Here is a 14,321-nt window from a genome sequence, read left to right on the forward strand (position 1 = left end):
GGGAAATCAAGTTGAAACTAAAGAAACACAGAAAATAAGAACAGAGTTATGCTAATCTAATTTGCTTTTTCCTTACACTCCCATTTGACATTTATGAGACCCTGTGCCTTGCAGGAAATTCTAAATATATGTGTTTCCTTAAGTTCCTTACTTACTTTCGATTTAGCAACAAAAAAGGAACAATAAAAGAGAATCTCATCTGGAAGGATAAGAAATATAAATATTTACAATATTAAATTTATATATCTTAAATGGCTATAAAATAAGTAATATTTAATATGTGACATTCTTATTAGGAATAAAATCACAAATATCCTCAAAATACAATATAAATACATTTTTAAACTCTAGACGTTATCAAAAATAACATCCCCCAGCATCTATCATACAATATGCTAAAAAAACATACTATAGCAGCCACTGAAATTAAGGTTCATAAGCCTGGAACTGAATGATATAACTGTACTGTGAAAAATCTGTCTCTAACATGTAAAAAGTTGAATGTAAACAAAAGATAACTTGGATGCTTTATTTTACTCCTTTAGAGCATTGATATTACTGTATTACTAGTGAAATTTTGTCAGAATGAATCAGATAAGAACATGGTATTCTATTCTTGGTGTCTTGGCCAAAGAGTAACAAATCCTAAAATCACTCATTCAAAGTTACTGGAGAATACAAATGTCTAAAATATGTAAATCAGTAGACACTTATTAACATGTCTATAAAAACAGCAAAATTAAAATAAAATCTATATAATCTACCCTACCTTGAAAGTAGTTTCTAAAAGAAAATTAGATATTAATGTATTCTCAAGAAGGACAAAAATGACACTAGGATTTATCCACTGTTTGGGTTACCCCACCTTGCTTTTTTCTAGAGTAAAAATAATCTAGTGTTAAGTCTATCTTTATTAATAAACTATATATGTTATCTAGGTCCTTGAAGGGAAGGGTCTTCAAATAATCTAAACAAGTATGTACTCTATAAAAAGTAATAAAGATGATGCTGTTAAAAAAAATTTTAGAGAGAAAAATAAAGCAAAATAGCTAGAAACTCATCTGCAGTGAGTCAGTGAGTGATTTAAGAATGAAAATATTTAAATGTTAGTTTGAGGTATAACGTAAGTAACTGTAACTATGAAGTTCATTAGTACTATAACCCCAAACCAACAATGAAATAGCATTTTAATGAATTACTGCTTGGTATTACCTCTATATCTCTCCTCACTGTTTAGGTCTCTTAGCCTGGAGAATCCCAGGGACGAGGGAGCCTGGTGGGCTGCCGTCTATGGGGTCTCACAGAGTCGGACACGACTGAAGCGACTTAGCAGCAGCAGCAGCAGCAGCCCAGTTCTGCCTTACAAGCTTCTCTACTTAGCTTGGATCTCATGGTCAATAACTTCAACAGTCTCCCTTGCATGTTTAATTTTCTCCTTGCTCATCCATCTTCAATACAATCTGTCTTTGCTTTTGTTCCTGGCTGCAGAACACTGCCTGAGAAAATTTATGTAAAACATGCAGATTATACATTTATGAGTTCCAATCTCAAATGAGGTTCTGCTCAGCAGTCCTTTCACTTATTTATCCTCAAGCACTTTGCTTTACCAATCCCCACAGTGTTTATAACAAACTTCATTACTTTCATGTTCCCTAGCTTACCTCCAATCTCATGCTCAAAAAGTAACTATCTACCACATATCAATAAAATTAAGTCCTCAGATATGACTTCTTCCATTCATACCCTAACATACCTAATTCTCACCTATACACAACTCCTAAAATTTCTGAGTACAGTATAAGATGTCCGCTCTTTTCCAGAGCTAATCCCCCAAACTGCTATTCTTGATCTCATCTTTCTCCACTCCAAGACCTTGTTCTATGAATTATTTCCTGACTCTCCTATTGTCAATTTCACCAAATCATCAAAAAAAAAAAAAAAGTCAAGTACTAAAGTTCTTTCCTTCAGCTCTATCTATTCAAGCTAATTCATCTTCTCTCTCTTCCCTGGCAAACCTCTATTCTCTTTCTTGTCTACCTCCTTAGCAATCCATCTTTCATCTTCACCACTTACTTGACTCTGGAAAAGGTGAGAAATGACTTGATTTCTAAATTCAGTTGCTTATATTCAGCATTCCTGCTCTCATTGCTCTCAAAAGTCAGCAAAGGTAATAAATGTAGACAGAATGAAAGAATTAGAAATATCACTATTTGTAATGCTCCAATGCAATGGCTGATTCAAGCAATGGTTATTAATGGGGATGCTAAAACCAGAAGTTTAAAAGATTGTTAGGAACACGTCCATCAAGTCAGTGATGCCATCCAGCCATCTCATCCTCTGTCATCCCCTTCTCCTCCTGCCCCCAATCCCTCCCAGCATCAGAGTCTTTTCCAATGAGCCAACTCTTCGCATGAGGTGGCCAAAGTACTGGCGTTTCAGCTTTAGCATCATTCCTTCCAAAGAAATACCAGGGCTGATCTCCTTCAGAATGGACTGGGTGGATCTCCTTGTAGTCCAAGGGACTCTCAAGAGTCTTCTCCAACACCACAGTTCAAAAGCATCAATTCTTTGGCGCTCAGCCTTCTACACAGTCCAACTCTCACATCCATACATGACTACTGGAAAAACCATAGCCTTGACTAGACGTCTGAGTGATCTCCGGGAGCTGGTGATAGACAGGGAGGCCTGGTGTGCTGCGATTCATGGGGTCGCAAAGAGTCGGACACGACTGAGCGACTGAACTGAACTGAACTGAGGAACATGATATTTGCATGGCCACAAAGTATCACAAAGTCAATCATGTATTAAATAGTAGAGATCTGTCAGTTCTTACCAAGTGATCAAGCTAGAGTCACCAACAGAGGACAGGTATTAGGTGTCTCCTAATGTGATAAAGTGATAGGTATATTTACATCACCTGTTTTGTATTCTCATCAGAAATATTCTATCAGAATTGAATCATAAAAAAAAAAGACTAATTCAAAATATGGAATATACCTGAGGACAAACAACTCTACTTTTCAAACGCTAAACCCAAGAAGAAAGGGAGACAATGAGACTAGTCCAGACTGAGAAAGACTGAAGAGACATAGAAGCCAAATGCAACGTATGACTCTTGACTGAATCTTGCACAAAAGGGAGAAAAAAATCTATAAAAGAATTTTGGAACGAATAGGAGAATTTAAGTATGGACCATATGTTGAATAATGTTATTGAGCAATTGTTGATATTATTAGGTACCATAATGGTATTGTGGTTATATAAGAGAATGTCCCTATAACTGGGAGATTATTAAGAATGAACCATTGTAATATCCATATCCTGTTACCAGGTTTGGCAAAAGGTGTGTGTGTTCATTCTACTATTCTTTTGACTTTTTTGAGTTTAAAACTTTTCAGTAATAATAATATGAACCAATGGACAATGAAGGCTTACTAAGAACTGAAGATTAGCAGAAATGAGACAGTTAGATGAAGGGGAGAAAGAGTGTGATAAGGAGAACCCTTCAGGAATAGGGAATAGCAAGTACAAACAAGGGTATGGAGGGAAGAGAGAGCCTACTGTCAGAAACCACAAGTAATTCAATCTGTTTATTTAAGGGGAACAGGGAGTTGTGGAGAGTCACTGGACTCGAGAGATAAATTGGGAAAAGAACTTAAATGAATTTATAAATTTGCAAAAGCAATAAGGAATATGGATTTCATCATGAGGATAAAAGAAAATCACAGAAATAAATTAACTGAGGAATGATATAATCAAATTTTCCCTTAAGAAAGATCACTGATTGTAACACTGAAAATGGACTGGAGAGGACTAAGACTAGAAGAGATGAAATAGGAAATTTGCAATAATGTAGGTGAGAGATGACAACAGCCTAAACTCAGATAATAGTAGAGAAGATGGAGAAAACTAGATGGATTTTATATTTTCTCTATTTCTAACTGCTTGTCAGTAGTCCATACCCAAATTTGTAACTGCTTACTGGGCGTATCTTTACCTGCAAGTCTCAGAGACACCTAAAATTCAAGATATCCAAAACTTAAATTCACTATCTTTATCCACCTTTCTCTACCTTCCTTCTCTATCTAGCTTACCAAGCTAAAGACAAATAGGGCCAACTGAACTCTTTGACCTCTCTACATTCTTCAATTTCTACACCAATTTGAATTGTCCTATGGACTCCACTCTTAATCAGAAATCCAGCCTTGCTCTCCATTCCAACTGACACTGCTGTAGCTTAGGATTTTACTTAGCCAAACTGAAAGACAAAACAAAACAAACCAAGTCACAAACTTTCTTGATCACTATTATGATTTCAAAATTATTCACTCCATAGGAGAAAAACATTATAAAACATGACATATTATCACAATATTCATACACAAACACCCACTCTCTGAACTTAGTTTTAATCAAAAAGCTAACTAATTGAATATAAATTATTCAAATCAGTAGCATTTATGACATGAAAATTTGCCCCCACTTTCTACAATCTGATTTTTTTGTTTTTTGTTTTTTTTGGCCATGCCAGCTGTGGCTTGCAGGATGTTAGTTCCCCAACAACTGAACCTGGGTCACAGCAATGAAAGACTGGAATCCTAACCACTAGACCACCAGGGAACCCCCTACAATCTGATTATTTTTTAAGTTCACCATGAAGTGAAAGTGAGAGGGAAGTCGCTCAGTCGTGTCCGACTCTTTGCAACCCCATGGACTATAGCCTGCCAGGCTCCTCCATCCATGGGATTTTCCAGGCAAGAAGTTCACTATACTTTTTAAAAAATCCTACCAATACCACAACATGACTTATTTCGAATACTGTCTCCAACCATTCTATGCTCCTGCTGTCCAAAAAAAATCTCACTGGATAGCTGGAACTCTGTTTTATCTGCAGTTTTACTTTTGTATGATTGTGAAGGAAAACTGACCAGTTTAACAAAATTCTAAGATTACATTTCTCCCCGTTCATTTCAAGTATTTCAGTTAATCCAATTCTAAATGCACAACAATGGACTACCAAACGTACAGAAAAATCACACCATCTCTTTATTGTATAAAAAAGGATGCTGAAAAATAATAAAGAAACAAATCTAGAAATAAGTAAGATTTTATGAATAGTGGATAGGTTTAAAACCCCTATGTCTTCAATTAAATCCTCACATGTGAAGAACAATTACCAGTGGTAGAAAAAAGGAAGGCATGAATAATAAATGAAGGCAGAAGGAATTATTCCCAATAAGGGAAATGATCCAGGGTAACTATAGTTTACCCTTGGTAAGGTCAAAACTCTTTGTATAAGGCACTTCTGAAATTTTTAATTCTTAAATTATACATTTTTTATGGCTTTCAAACAGCATATTTTGAAAACAAGGTAATCTTTCCTTGATAACTCACTTTCACTATTTTAATAATCTGTTTTATATTATGTTGTAATGGTGATGCCCTCAGGTGCTACTGAAGGAAGTCAGTCTGCCCCTAGATCAAAGAGCTTCAAATTATGGTGATAATACTAGCTCCAATATTTTGGCCACTTGATGTGAAGAACTGACTCTTTGGAAAAGACCCTGATGCTGGGAAAGATTGAAAGCAGGAAGAAAAGGGGATGACAGAGGATGAGATGGTTGGGTGGCATCACCAAATCGATGGACATGAGTCTGAGCAAACTCAGGGAGCTGGTGATAGACAGGGAAGCCTGGTGAGCTGCAGTCCATGGGCCTGCCAAGAGTCAGACATGACTGAGTGACTGAACTGAACTGACTAGTTCTTTCACTAGTTTGTTATCAATATATTTTTAGAACTCTCTTCTCCCTAGAGAGGTTTTCAGCAGTTACTTCTCTGCCTTGCTTTCTATATTCTTGCTTCGGCACCATCTATATCCCTTTCTAATTTGAATCCTCTGAAACAAGTAACTTTTTTTTTTATTAATTGAAGCATAATTAACATACAACATTATATTAGTTTCAGATACAATAACTAACTCATATATATTTTATAGCTGACATAGCATCTTAACATATTACCTCATTTAATTCTCACAATAACTTTAAAATACAAAAATTACCACTATTCCTACCTTATAGATGAGAAAACTGAGGCTCAGAAAGATTGGGTAATTTACCTAATAAAGTCATAAGGCTGGTAAATAACAAAAGTGATTCCAACTTTTCAATCTCCTTTCATCACCAAATTAAACTTGCTACAAAGAAATTAAAGAAGAGTCAAAAGTGAGGCCTAGGACTTCCCTGGTGGTACTGTGGTAAAGGGGGCTTCCCCAGTGGCTCAGATGTTAAAGAACCTGCCTGCAATGCAGGAGATCCAGGTTCGAGCCCTAAGTCAGGAAGAACCCCGGAGAAGGGAATGGCTATCCACTCTAGTATTCTCGCCAGAAGAATCCCAGGGACACAGAAGCCTAGCAGGCTACAGTCCATGGGGTCACAAAGAGTCAGACAGGACTGAATGACTAACACTTTCACTTTTTACTCTCACTGTGGTAAAGAAACTGCCTGCCAATGCAGGGGCCACCAGTTCGATCCCTGGTCCGGGAAGATCTCACATGCCTTTGGGGCAACTAAGCCCATGCTCCACAACTACTGAGCCCATATTCTGCAACTACTGAAGCCTGTTCACCTAGAGCCTATGCTCCACAATAAGAGAAGCCACGGCAGTGAAAAGCCTGCAAACCACAATGAAGAGTAGAACTGCTCACTGCAACTAGAGAAAGCCTGCATGCAGCAATCAAGACTAGCACAACCAAAAAGAAATAATTTTTTCAAAAAGTGGGGCCAATAAGAAAAAAAGATGAGATTCATGAGTAAGCTCTGAATTTTTCTGTATCATAATATACATTATTAATTAATTAAAACACAGCTTACTTCTCTTCCTTGGCAGTTGAAGCTACCAGAAAAAAAAATAATCTAGGTAAAGAAAACACTATCTATTTTCAATTCAAAAACCTATGTACCAGTAATGAGCAATTCAAAACATAATAGCTCAGATCTGCAATAAAATAAGGCTGCCATTTACAGAAAGAAAATCAATTCTTTTACTTCAGATCTGAAGACAACTAAGCAGACTAAAAAAATATCTGCATTATGTCACAGATTCTTCCCTCACTGCCTCCTCTTGCAAAGACAGAGAACTGCCAAAGGACCTAAAGTTTAATCTTACCCACCAAACAGCACCCAATGAGAATATTTTCCCATCTGGTGGAAGTCAGGAACATTAGCTCAGGCCCTTACCAGAATCATGCAAACCATAGGATTAGAACATTACTGATATTTAGGGTCAGATAATTCTTTGTTGTGTGTGTCAGGAGGTTGTGGGGGAGGCAGGGTGGAATAGGATATGTCTTGCACATTATAAGATATTTAGCAACATCCCTGGCTAGAGGCCAACACCACCCAACCCTCAGCTGTGACAATGAAAAATGTCTTTGGACATTTCCAAATATCCCTCGGAGGGCAAAACTGCCCCTCTTTGAGTACCACCGATTTAAAAGTTAGGGTCCTAGGTCTTGAAAAAGGAGGCCTCCAACCAGCCCTGTATAATTTTTTTTTTTAATTGTTTCTAAAATGTGGATTTTTTAAAAATTAAGATGGTAACAGTACAAAAAGATACCTAAATAATATATATGCCATCCTCCTTTAGCTTAAAGCATTTTATAGGATTCTGTAATATGAATCACATGTATCGTCCCCTTCCTCCCTCCATCCCAAAGATGGGGAAATGTCCAGTTCTCTCACTACTCTGCTAGTAAAATGTCAAATACATACATCCATATATATGTACATACTTATATACACATAAGATCTTAACAGTTCTAACTTGCAAATCCCCATTTCTTGCTTTACATGGTAACACTGTGGTTCTTAAGTCACGTGTCCTAGAGATTCAAGCTTCCACTCCAGATTTCCTCATCTGGTTCCTGCCATCTATTTGTGAAGGAAGTAGGAAGTAAGCAGATGACCTTTAAGATCTTTTCAACTCAACATCCAATGGCAAAAACACTCCTTCAACTTTTACTTACTGACTCCCAGCTGACTAAACCACCTCCTCAGATCACTGAAGTCATTCATGCTAACTTTTTTCTTTCTCCAGTAGTAATCTATGATGAATACAACCAAACAGGATGTCAACCATTTAAAATACCACTTTTTAATACCAGTGATCAGTTGATTATTGCCTGACTCAAACTATTTTAAACATGGAAATTAATTTCAAAAGAAAAATTTTTCGGGGAGTAAATACTGTATATATGAGTGAACCATAACAGGAAAATATTGAGATGGAAAGTAGATTAGTGGTTACCTACGTCTGCGGGTAGGGTGGAATGGGGAGAATGGGGAGTGACTGCTAATGGGCAGAGGTTTCTTTTCGGGGTGATGAAAATGTTCTAAAATTAGATTATGGTAATAGTTGCACAACTATGTAAATAACCTAAAAATGGATGAATTTAACACTTTAAATAAGTGTACTTTACTCAATAAATATTGTAAAAAGCTTAAAGCAGAAAAAGAATTTTAATCAACTCTTATTGATAGGAAAGGAATATGATTAAGAACAAATTCTGCAAAGTTTCCCATTTCAAGAGTTGTGTAAGATTTGATTTTAACTCTGACATAAAAACTTAATACCTATCCAGAAATTAACTTTTCCAGAAAATAAATACAAATTTAATCATCTTTTCCTAATAAACTTTGGATAACTTAAATGCAATGAAAAACATTTCAGAAAGCCAAATGTTAAGGTAACAATACCTCTCTAAGACCAAAATATATTAATATCATCATCAACAACAGAACAGAATACAACCAAACAGGATGTCTTTTTAGTTTTGTTGTAGTGCACTCTTTATAAAGAAAACCATAGAGATATTTTTAATTTCTTTTAAAAGTGATCCTCAAGTTGTAATGTCTGTCCTGATAATGCAATAATTCTAAAATTAACAGAGTATCATTTTAAAATAGCCAAATCACAATAAAATAGCAAACATCTAATCCCTTAGACCATAACTATCAAGCACCCAAAATTTGCACACATTTTTACCAAAACCTATCATAAGCAATGATGACAACTATGAACAATCAAGCAATACCTATTTCTAGGAAATCAGAATCTGACTGCAATCAAACAAATCCCATCATTCCATCTTAGAAATCATTAAGGTTCTCATGCTACTTTTCCAAATAGAACACTTCATCAGGTATAAAAGTCAACCTTAATGTCCGTCAAAATCTGCAATTTAAATTACCACAATAACATTTCTCAGTACACTATCATGACATCACTTGCCTTTTTAAAGCATTTACTATTAAGACTGCTCTGGGGGTTGACAAATCAGACACAGAACCAATTAAAAACAAAACCCAAAAACATTCCAACTGAATTCTTCGAAAGTAAAGAGAGACTAAATAAAGACCAAAATAAACCTAGTTAATGGGGAACTCTTAAAAACAAACTGCAACCCGGGTCAGCCAAAATTCTAAAAATACCATCCCAAACTCAGCACACGGACAGACCAAGTGTTAATTATAATGGGCTGGCAAAAGTTCCCCTGTCAACGACAGGAGGGCAGGTAAGGCCTGCCTTTGCATCAATGCAGAGACGGAAAGATGTATAACTGAAGAAAATTAACTACTGAGCAAAATGATTGCGAGCTAAACTGCCAAACTGCAAAACATCGAGTTAATTTCTGGGCTGGCCATCTCCAGGAAGAAAAATGACTTTTTAAATTTAAATTATTCCAGTAGGATCAAAAAGCGGCTTAAGGGCCCGGCCAGAAAAAGAAAGGGAAAGTTTGGAGGCAGCGTCTAAGGAGGGTGGTGGAAGTTCCACAGCCGAAATCCCAAGAGGGGCGAGAGGGGCGAGAGGGGCTAGAGAGGCGAGAGCGGCGTCGCAGCCGCGGGCTAGGGGCGAAGAGTACAGCTGCCAGCCCGGATCCCGGCGGGAGAGTGAGAAGGAAGAGGAGGAGGTGGTGGCCGGGAGGAATGGAAGCTTCGGCGCTGGTCAGTTGTGACCGAAACTCCGCCGGCTTGGGCCTGGGAGGAGACAGAGGGGGTGGGGTCTCGGTCCTCCCTCCACGGGAAGTCGGGGCGAGGGTGGGCCACGAAGCGCTGGGGGCCGCGTGGGGCCGGCCCGACACCTACCTGCGGGTCCCGGGCAGCCGCCCCAGAGCGAGGCCTAGTGCATCGCCGCCGCCTCCAAGCCTCCACGTCGCGCCGAGGCTGCTGCTCCGCGGCCGCCGCCGCCCGGAGCCCGGCTGGGCCCGAGCCCGGCTTCCCGCCCCCGCCCCGCGCCGGCTGGCCCGTCGGCCGGGGGAGCACAGGGCCGCCCTCTCGAGCCCAGCTCCGCTCGGGGGTGAGAGGCGGCAGCGGCGGCTCCCTCACGTCTCTCCCGGGTGTCCTGTCAGCCAGCAGTTTCCCCCGGGTCCGCAGCGCCGCCTCCGCCGCTGCTGCCACCGCCTCTCCCACATCCCCGGCCTCCAGAGGAGCCGCCGCCGCCGCCGCCGCCGCCGCGCCGCGACCACTACCCCTAGCGATTCTGCTCCCTGCTCTACTGCTTCTCCTCACCCCGCCCGCCCGCCCGCCTCGGTCTGGCTAGGTCCGGGGAGACAGTGCCGGAGGCCGCCGCGAGGCCGCCGCAGCCCCCAGCCCACAATCCACCGCGCGGCTCCACCGGGGCGGGAGGCCGCGGCCCGGGCCGGGGGGAGCGCTTGCCGTCTCGGGAGAGGGCCGGGCCTGGAGCGGGCGCCGCCGGCGTTATCCCGGAGCGGGGAATACCCCGCGCGGCTGCTCAGCGCCTCCTCTAATCTCTAATAACTCCCCAGGCAGAGACAGAAACCCACGCTGAACTCGATTTTTCCCTACGACCCCTCCCCCACCCCCAGGTGCTCTCGGCTGCAGCCAGGTGCCGCTTGCCGCCTTCCCGGGTCGGTATGCGACCCCTCAGGGTGGCCCTCGCCCAACCCCTAGACCAACCGACACCAAACATCCCTCAATCACCCTGCACCTATTAAAGTAGATACTTCCACAACATTCCACCTGTCCTTTCACCCCTTGAAAGTGAAGGCTATTCAGAGTATCCCGGTTAAGTGTCCTTTGAAAGGTTTAAGGTCACCCCCTCCCCAACAATCCACTGGACTCTGGAAACAGTGCACTCCCTATGGAGGCCTTCTCCCACCAAATCCCAAGTTTTCCCAAGTTCCAGGCCTTCCTCTCAGGCACCTATCACACTTCTCTAGCCGTGGAATCAGTTCTTCCTGCTCTTTGACTGAAATACTTAAAGAGAGTGTGTGTGTGTGTGTGTGTGTGTGTGTGTGTGTGTGTGTATTAGTAATACCTCCTCACTATGATTCTCAACAGTAATTCAATTTAGCCTGGTTTCCGAGGGCTGGTGACCTTAATCCAGTTAATAGAATCCACAAGAAAGAGAATGTGTTAGGATACATTTTAAAAGAGAGAAAAGGGCCTTTTGAATGCTTATTTTATCACGTAGTGTGTTTCATGTGTTTTATCAAATCAAAAGTGAAAATGTAACTCTTACCGTTGGAGATTGAAAAAAAAAAGTTTCCAATTTCACTTCTAAGAAGTCATTTTGAAAACTGCAAACATAACTCTTTGTGAAATAGTATTTTACCCACTAAAGAGCTAAAGTTGGGGGAAGGGAAAGACAATAGAGAAGAAAGCAACAAAAATAGTTGAGAGGAAATTCTTACTTTATATTGTTCTAAATTCAATTCTCTACAGTTTTGTAATGAGAACAGTAATCTCCAACATTAACTAAATTTAACTATAAAAATAATAAACCCTCCTAAATCCTGGATAAAACCAGATGAGTTTACATTACACACATTACATACATTACACAGGAAAGACTCACCAAATTTCACCAAAGGCCAGAGAGGAAAATAATTCAGTTTAAATCTAGAATCAGTTCATAGATTATACTATGAAATGGATGCAACAAGTTCCTATATTTTGAAACCACATCAGGAAACCAACAGTAGTTCAAAAGCTGCCTTATACCCAGTGGTTTGGCCTTTTAAAAAATATTTGCACTTATACCCGACCTTGCTCTGAAAAAGATTCCAGGTTGCCATAGTTGGCACTTGGGTTAGAGAATAGCTATGAAGTATCTCTCAGACACTAGCACAAGACAGACAGGTTTGCCTTCCTCATCATCCATTTGTAGATAACAAACCATAGGAAGAAAATACATGTTGAGTATTGCACTTAGTTCTTTCAGGGATCCAGCATGATTTTATTTTTACTAATCCACAGAACAGTTCATAATCATGAATCTAAATCTAAAACTAAATGCTGATAATCAGGTTTGCCAAAAACATAACAAAAAACTATTAACTGGCTAAGGAATTTAATTTAGAAGTAGGTATATTTCAGATTAATATGTTCACTTGTTATCCCTTAAATCATTGCAGTATTGAAAAGACACAATGAACCAAGAGACTCAGGTTTGATCCTTGGGTTGGGAGATCCCCTGGACTAGGAAATGGCAACCTACTTCAGTATTTGTGCCTGGAGAATTCTATGGACAGAGGATCCTGGTGGGCTATAGTCCATGGTGTTGCAAATAGCTGGACACGACTGAGTGACAGCATGCACACGAGTATGAGCTATGGAGTAAGTTAGAGAACTTGAATGGGTTTTCATTTGATAGGTTTAAGGTTTGCTATTTAGAAAAAGAGCTTCCCAGGTGGCTCAGTGGTAAAGAATCTGCCCCAGTGCAGGAACGTGGTGGGCTACAGTCCATGGGGTATTGAAAATCATTGCCAAATTGAAAACAAATCTGTAGAGATATGTAATTAGTATTAATTTCCAGAAAGCACAGATCACAGAAAATTGAGAATAACTGATAGCAATCATTATTGCCCTCAAATGAAGCAAATATCAAGTCAATATTTAGCTACCCTATTACTAACAGTGTATCTGGCATTATCTTTATTAAACCTGTTGAGAATTATGAATGGTGATAGTCACCGGAGTCAGATATTCTCATTAGATGGAGAATGGGCCAATTTTCTAATGCTGCAACACCTATGAAAGGCCTATGTCATGTTTGCTATATGCTCAGCACATATTTGTGTATGGGGCAATTGTGAGACTAACATGTTTCTCAATCAGTGAATACCATTTTTAATGATTTGTTTGACAGAAACTATACTTTCATATGCCAATATAAATACAGAAGGGAAAGGGAACATAGTTGTAGGAACAATCAGAAAAATAATTTTGCGGTTTAGTTAGATATGAGCACTAGCCCCTCTTTTCTCTACAATGTATGTGCACACTCAGTCACATCCAACTCTGGGACCCCATGGACTATAGCCCACCACGTTCCTGCATTGGGGCAGATTCTTTACCACTGAGCTACCTGGGAAGCTCTTTTTCTAAATAGCAAACCTTAAACCTATCAAATGAAAACCCATTCAAGTTCTCTAACTTACTCCATAGCTCATACTCGTGTGCATGCTGTCACTCAGTCGTGTCCAGCTATTTGCAACACCATGGACTATAGCCCACCAGGATCCTCTGTCCATAGAATTCTCCAGGCACAAATACTGAAGTAGGTTGCCATTTCCTAGTCCAGGGGATCTCCCAACCCAAGGATCAAGCCTGAGTCTCTTGGTCCCTTGTGTCTCCTGCATTAGCAGGTGGATTCTTTACTACTGTGCCAACTAGGAAGCCCCTAAATATGTATAATTACATTGTGTGTTTTTCTATTAATATAACTTACCATTGGTACAAAGTCAACATGCATGCAAGCACTAAAAGTATTATGCTGGTAGTAATTTCATCAGGGTTTGATTTTTTGATCCAGTGCCCTGAATTATTTGATCCATCATGTTTCAGCTGTTCTAAGATGTAACAGTGTTTTAAAATCACAATTTATAGCATGATAAAACTTGAAACTATGTTTTAATATCCCTTCATATCTAATGTGGGACTATTGGAAAACTTTCCAGTTTACTTTGAGTATGGTATAAGATAGTAAAACTAAATGTGTGGATAAGCAACAGAAATGTTATAATATCTCATGTGATAATAATATACTCAATAATTGTTGGGACTATATAATTTTTCAATATATCATCATTGCTTGCATCTTCTAAATCAGCTGCTTGATTACTTTGGAAACAATTATTTAACTCTATTAAACTGCCCTGTTACATTTATCTTTCATGCTGATATTCCAAATTTTCATTTGATTACCATAAAAATAGCAACTACCATTTACTAAGAATTTACTGTTCTCCAAGATAGGGAAAACTAAGGTAGCATGGTGTATGAGTCTTCTGTTTCTGT

At 39.5% G+C, this 14,321-nt stretch overlaps 1 protein-coding gene across 1 annotated transcript in view; it reads right to left on the reverse strand.

Moving 5' to 3' along the window:
- VPS54 (VPS54 subunit of GARP complex) overlaps positions 1-10,267 on the reverse strand; it is a 97,261-nt gene extending 86,994 nt beyond the window's left edge. Inside the window, exon 1 of the mRNA XM_052648802.1 lies at positions 10,146-10,267. The gene's annotated coding sequence lies outside the window, so the exon portion shown is untranslated. The remainder of the gene's footprint in view (positions 1-10,145) is intronic.
- Between the last annotated feature and the right edge of the window lie 4,054 nt (positions 10,268-14,321).

This window comes from Budorcas taxicolor, chromosome 11, assembly GCF_023091745.1.
Source record: "Budorcas taxicolor isolate Tak-1 chromosome 11, Takin1.1, whole genome shotgun sequence".
In the NCBI taxonomy this organism is placed as follows: Eukaryota; Metazoa; Chordata; class Mammalia; order Artiodactyla; family Bovidae; genus Budorcas; species Budorcas taxicolor.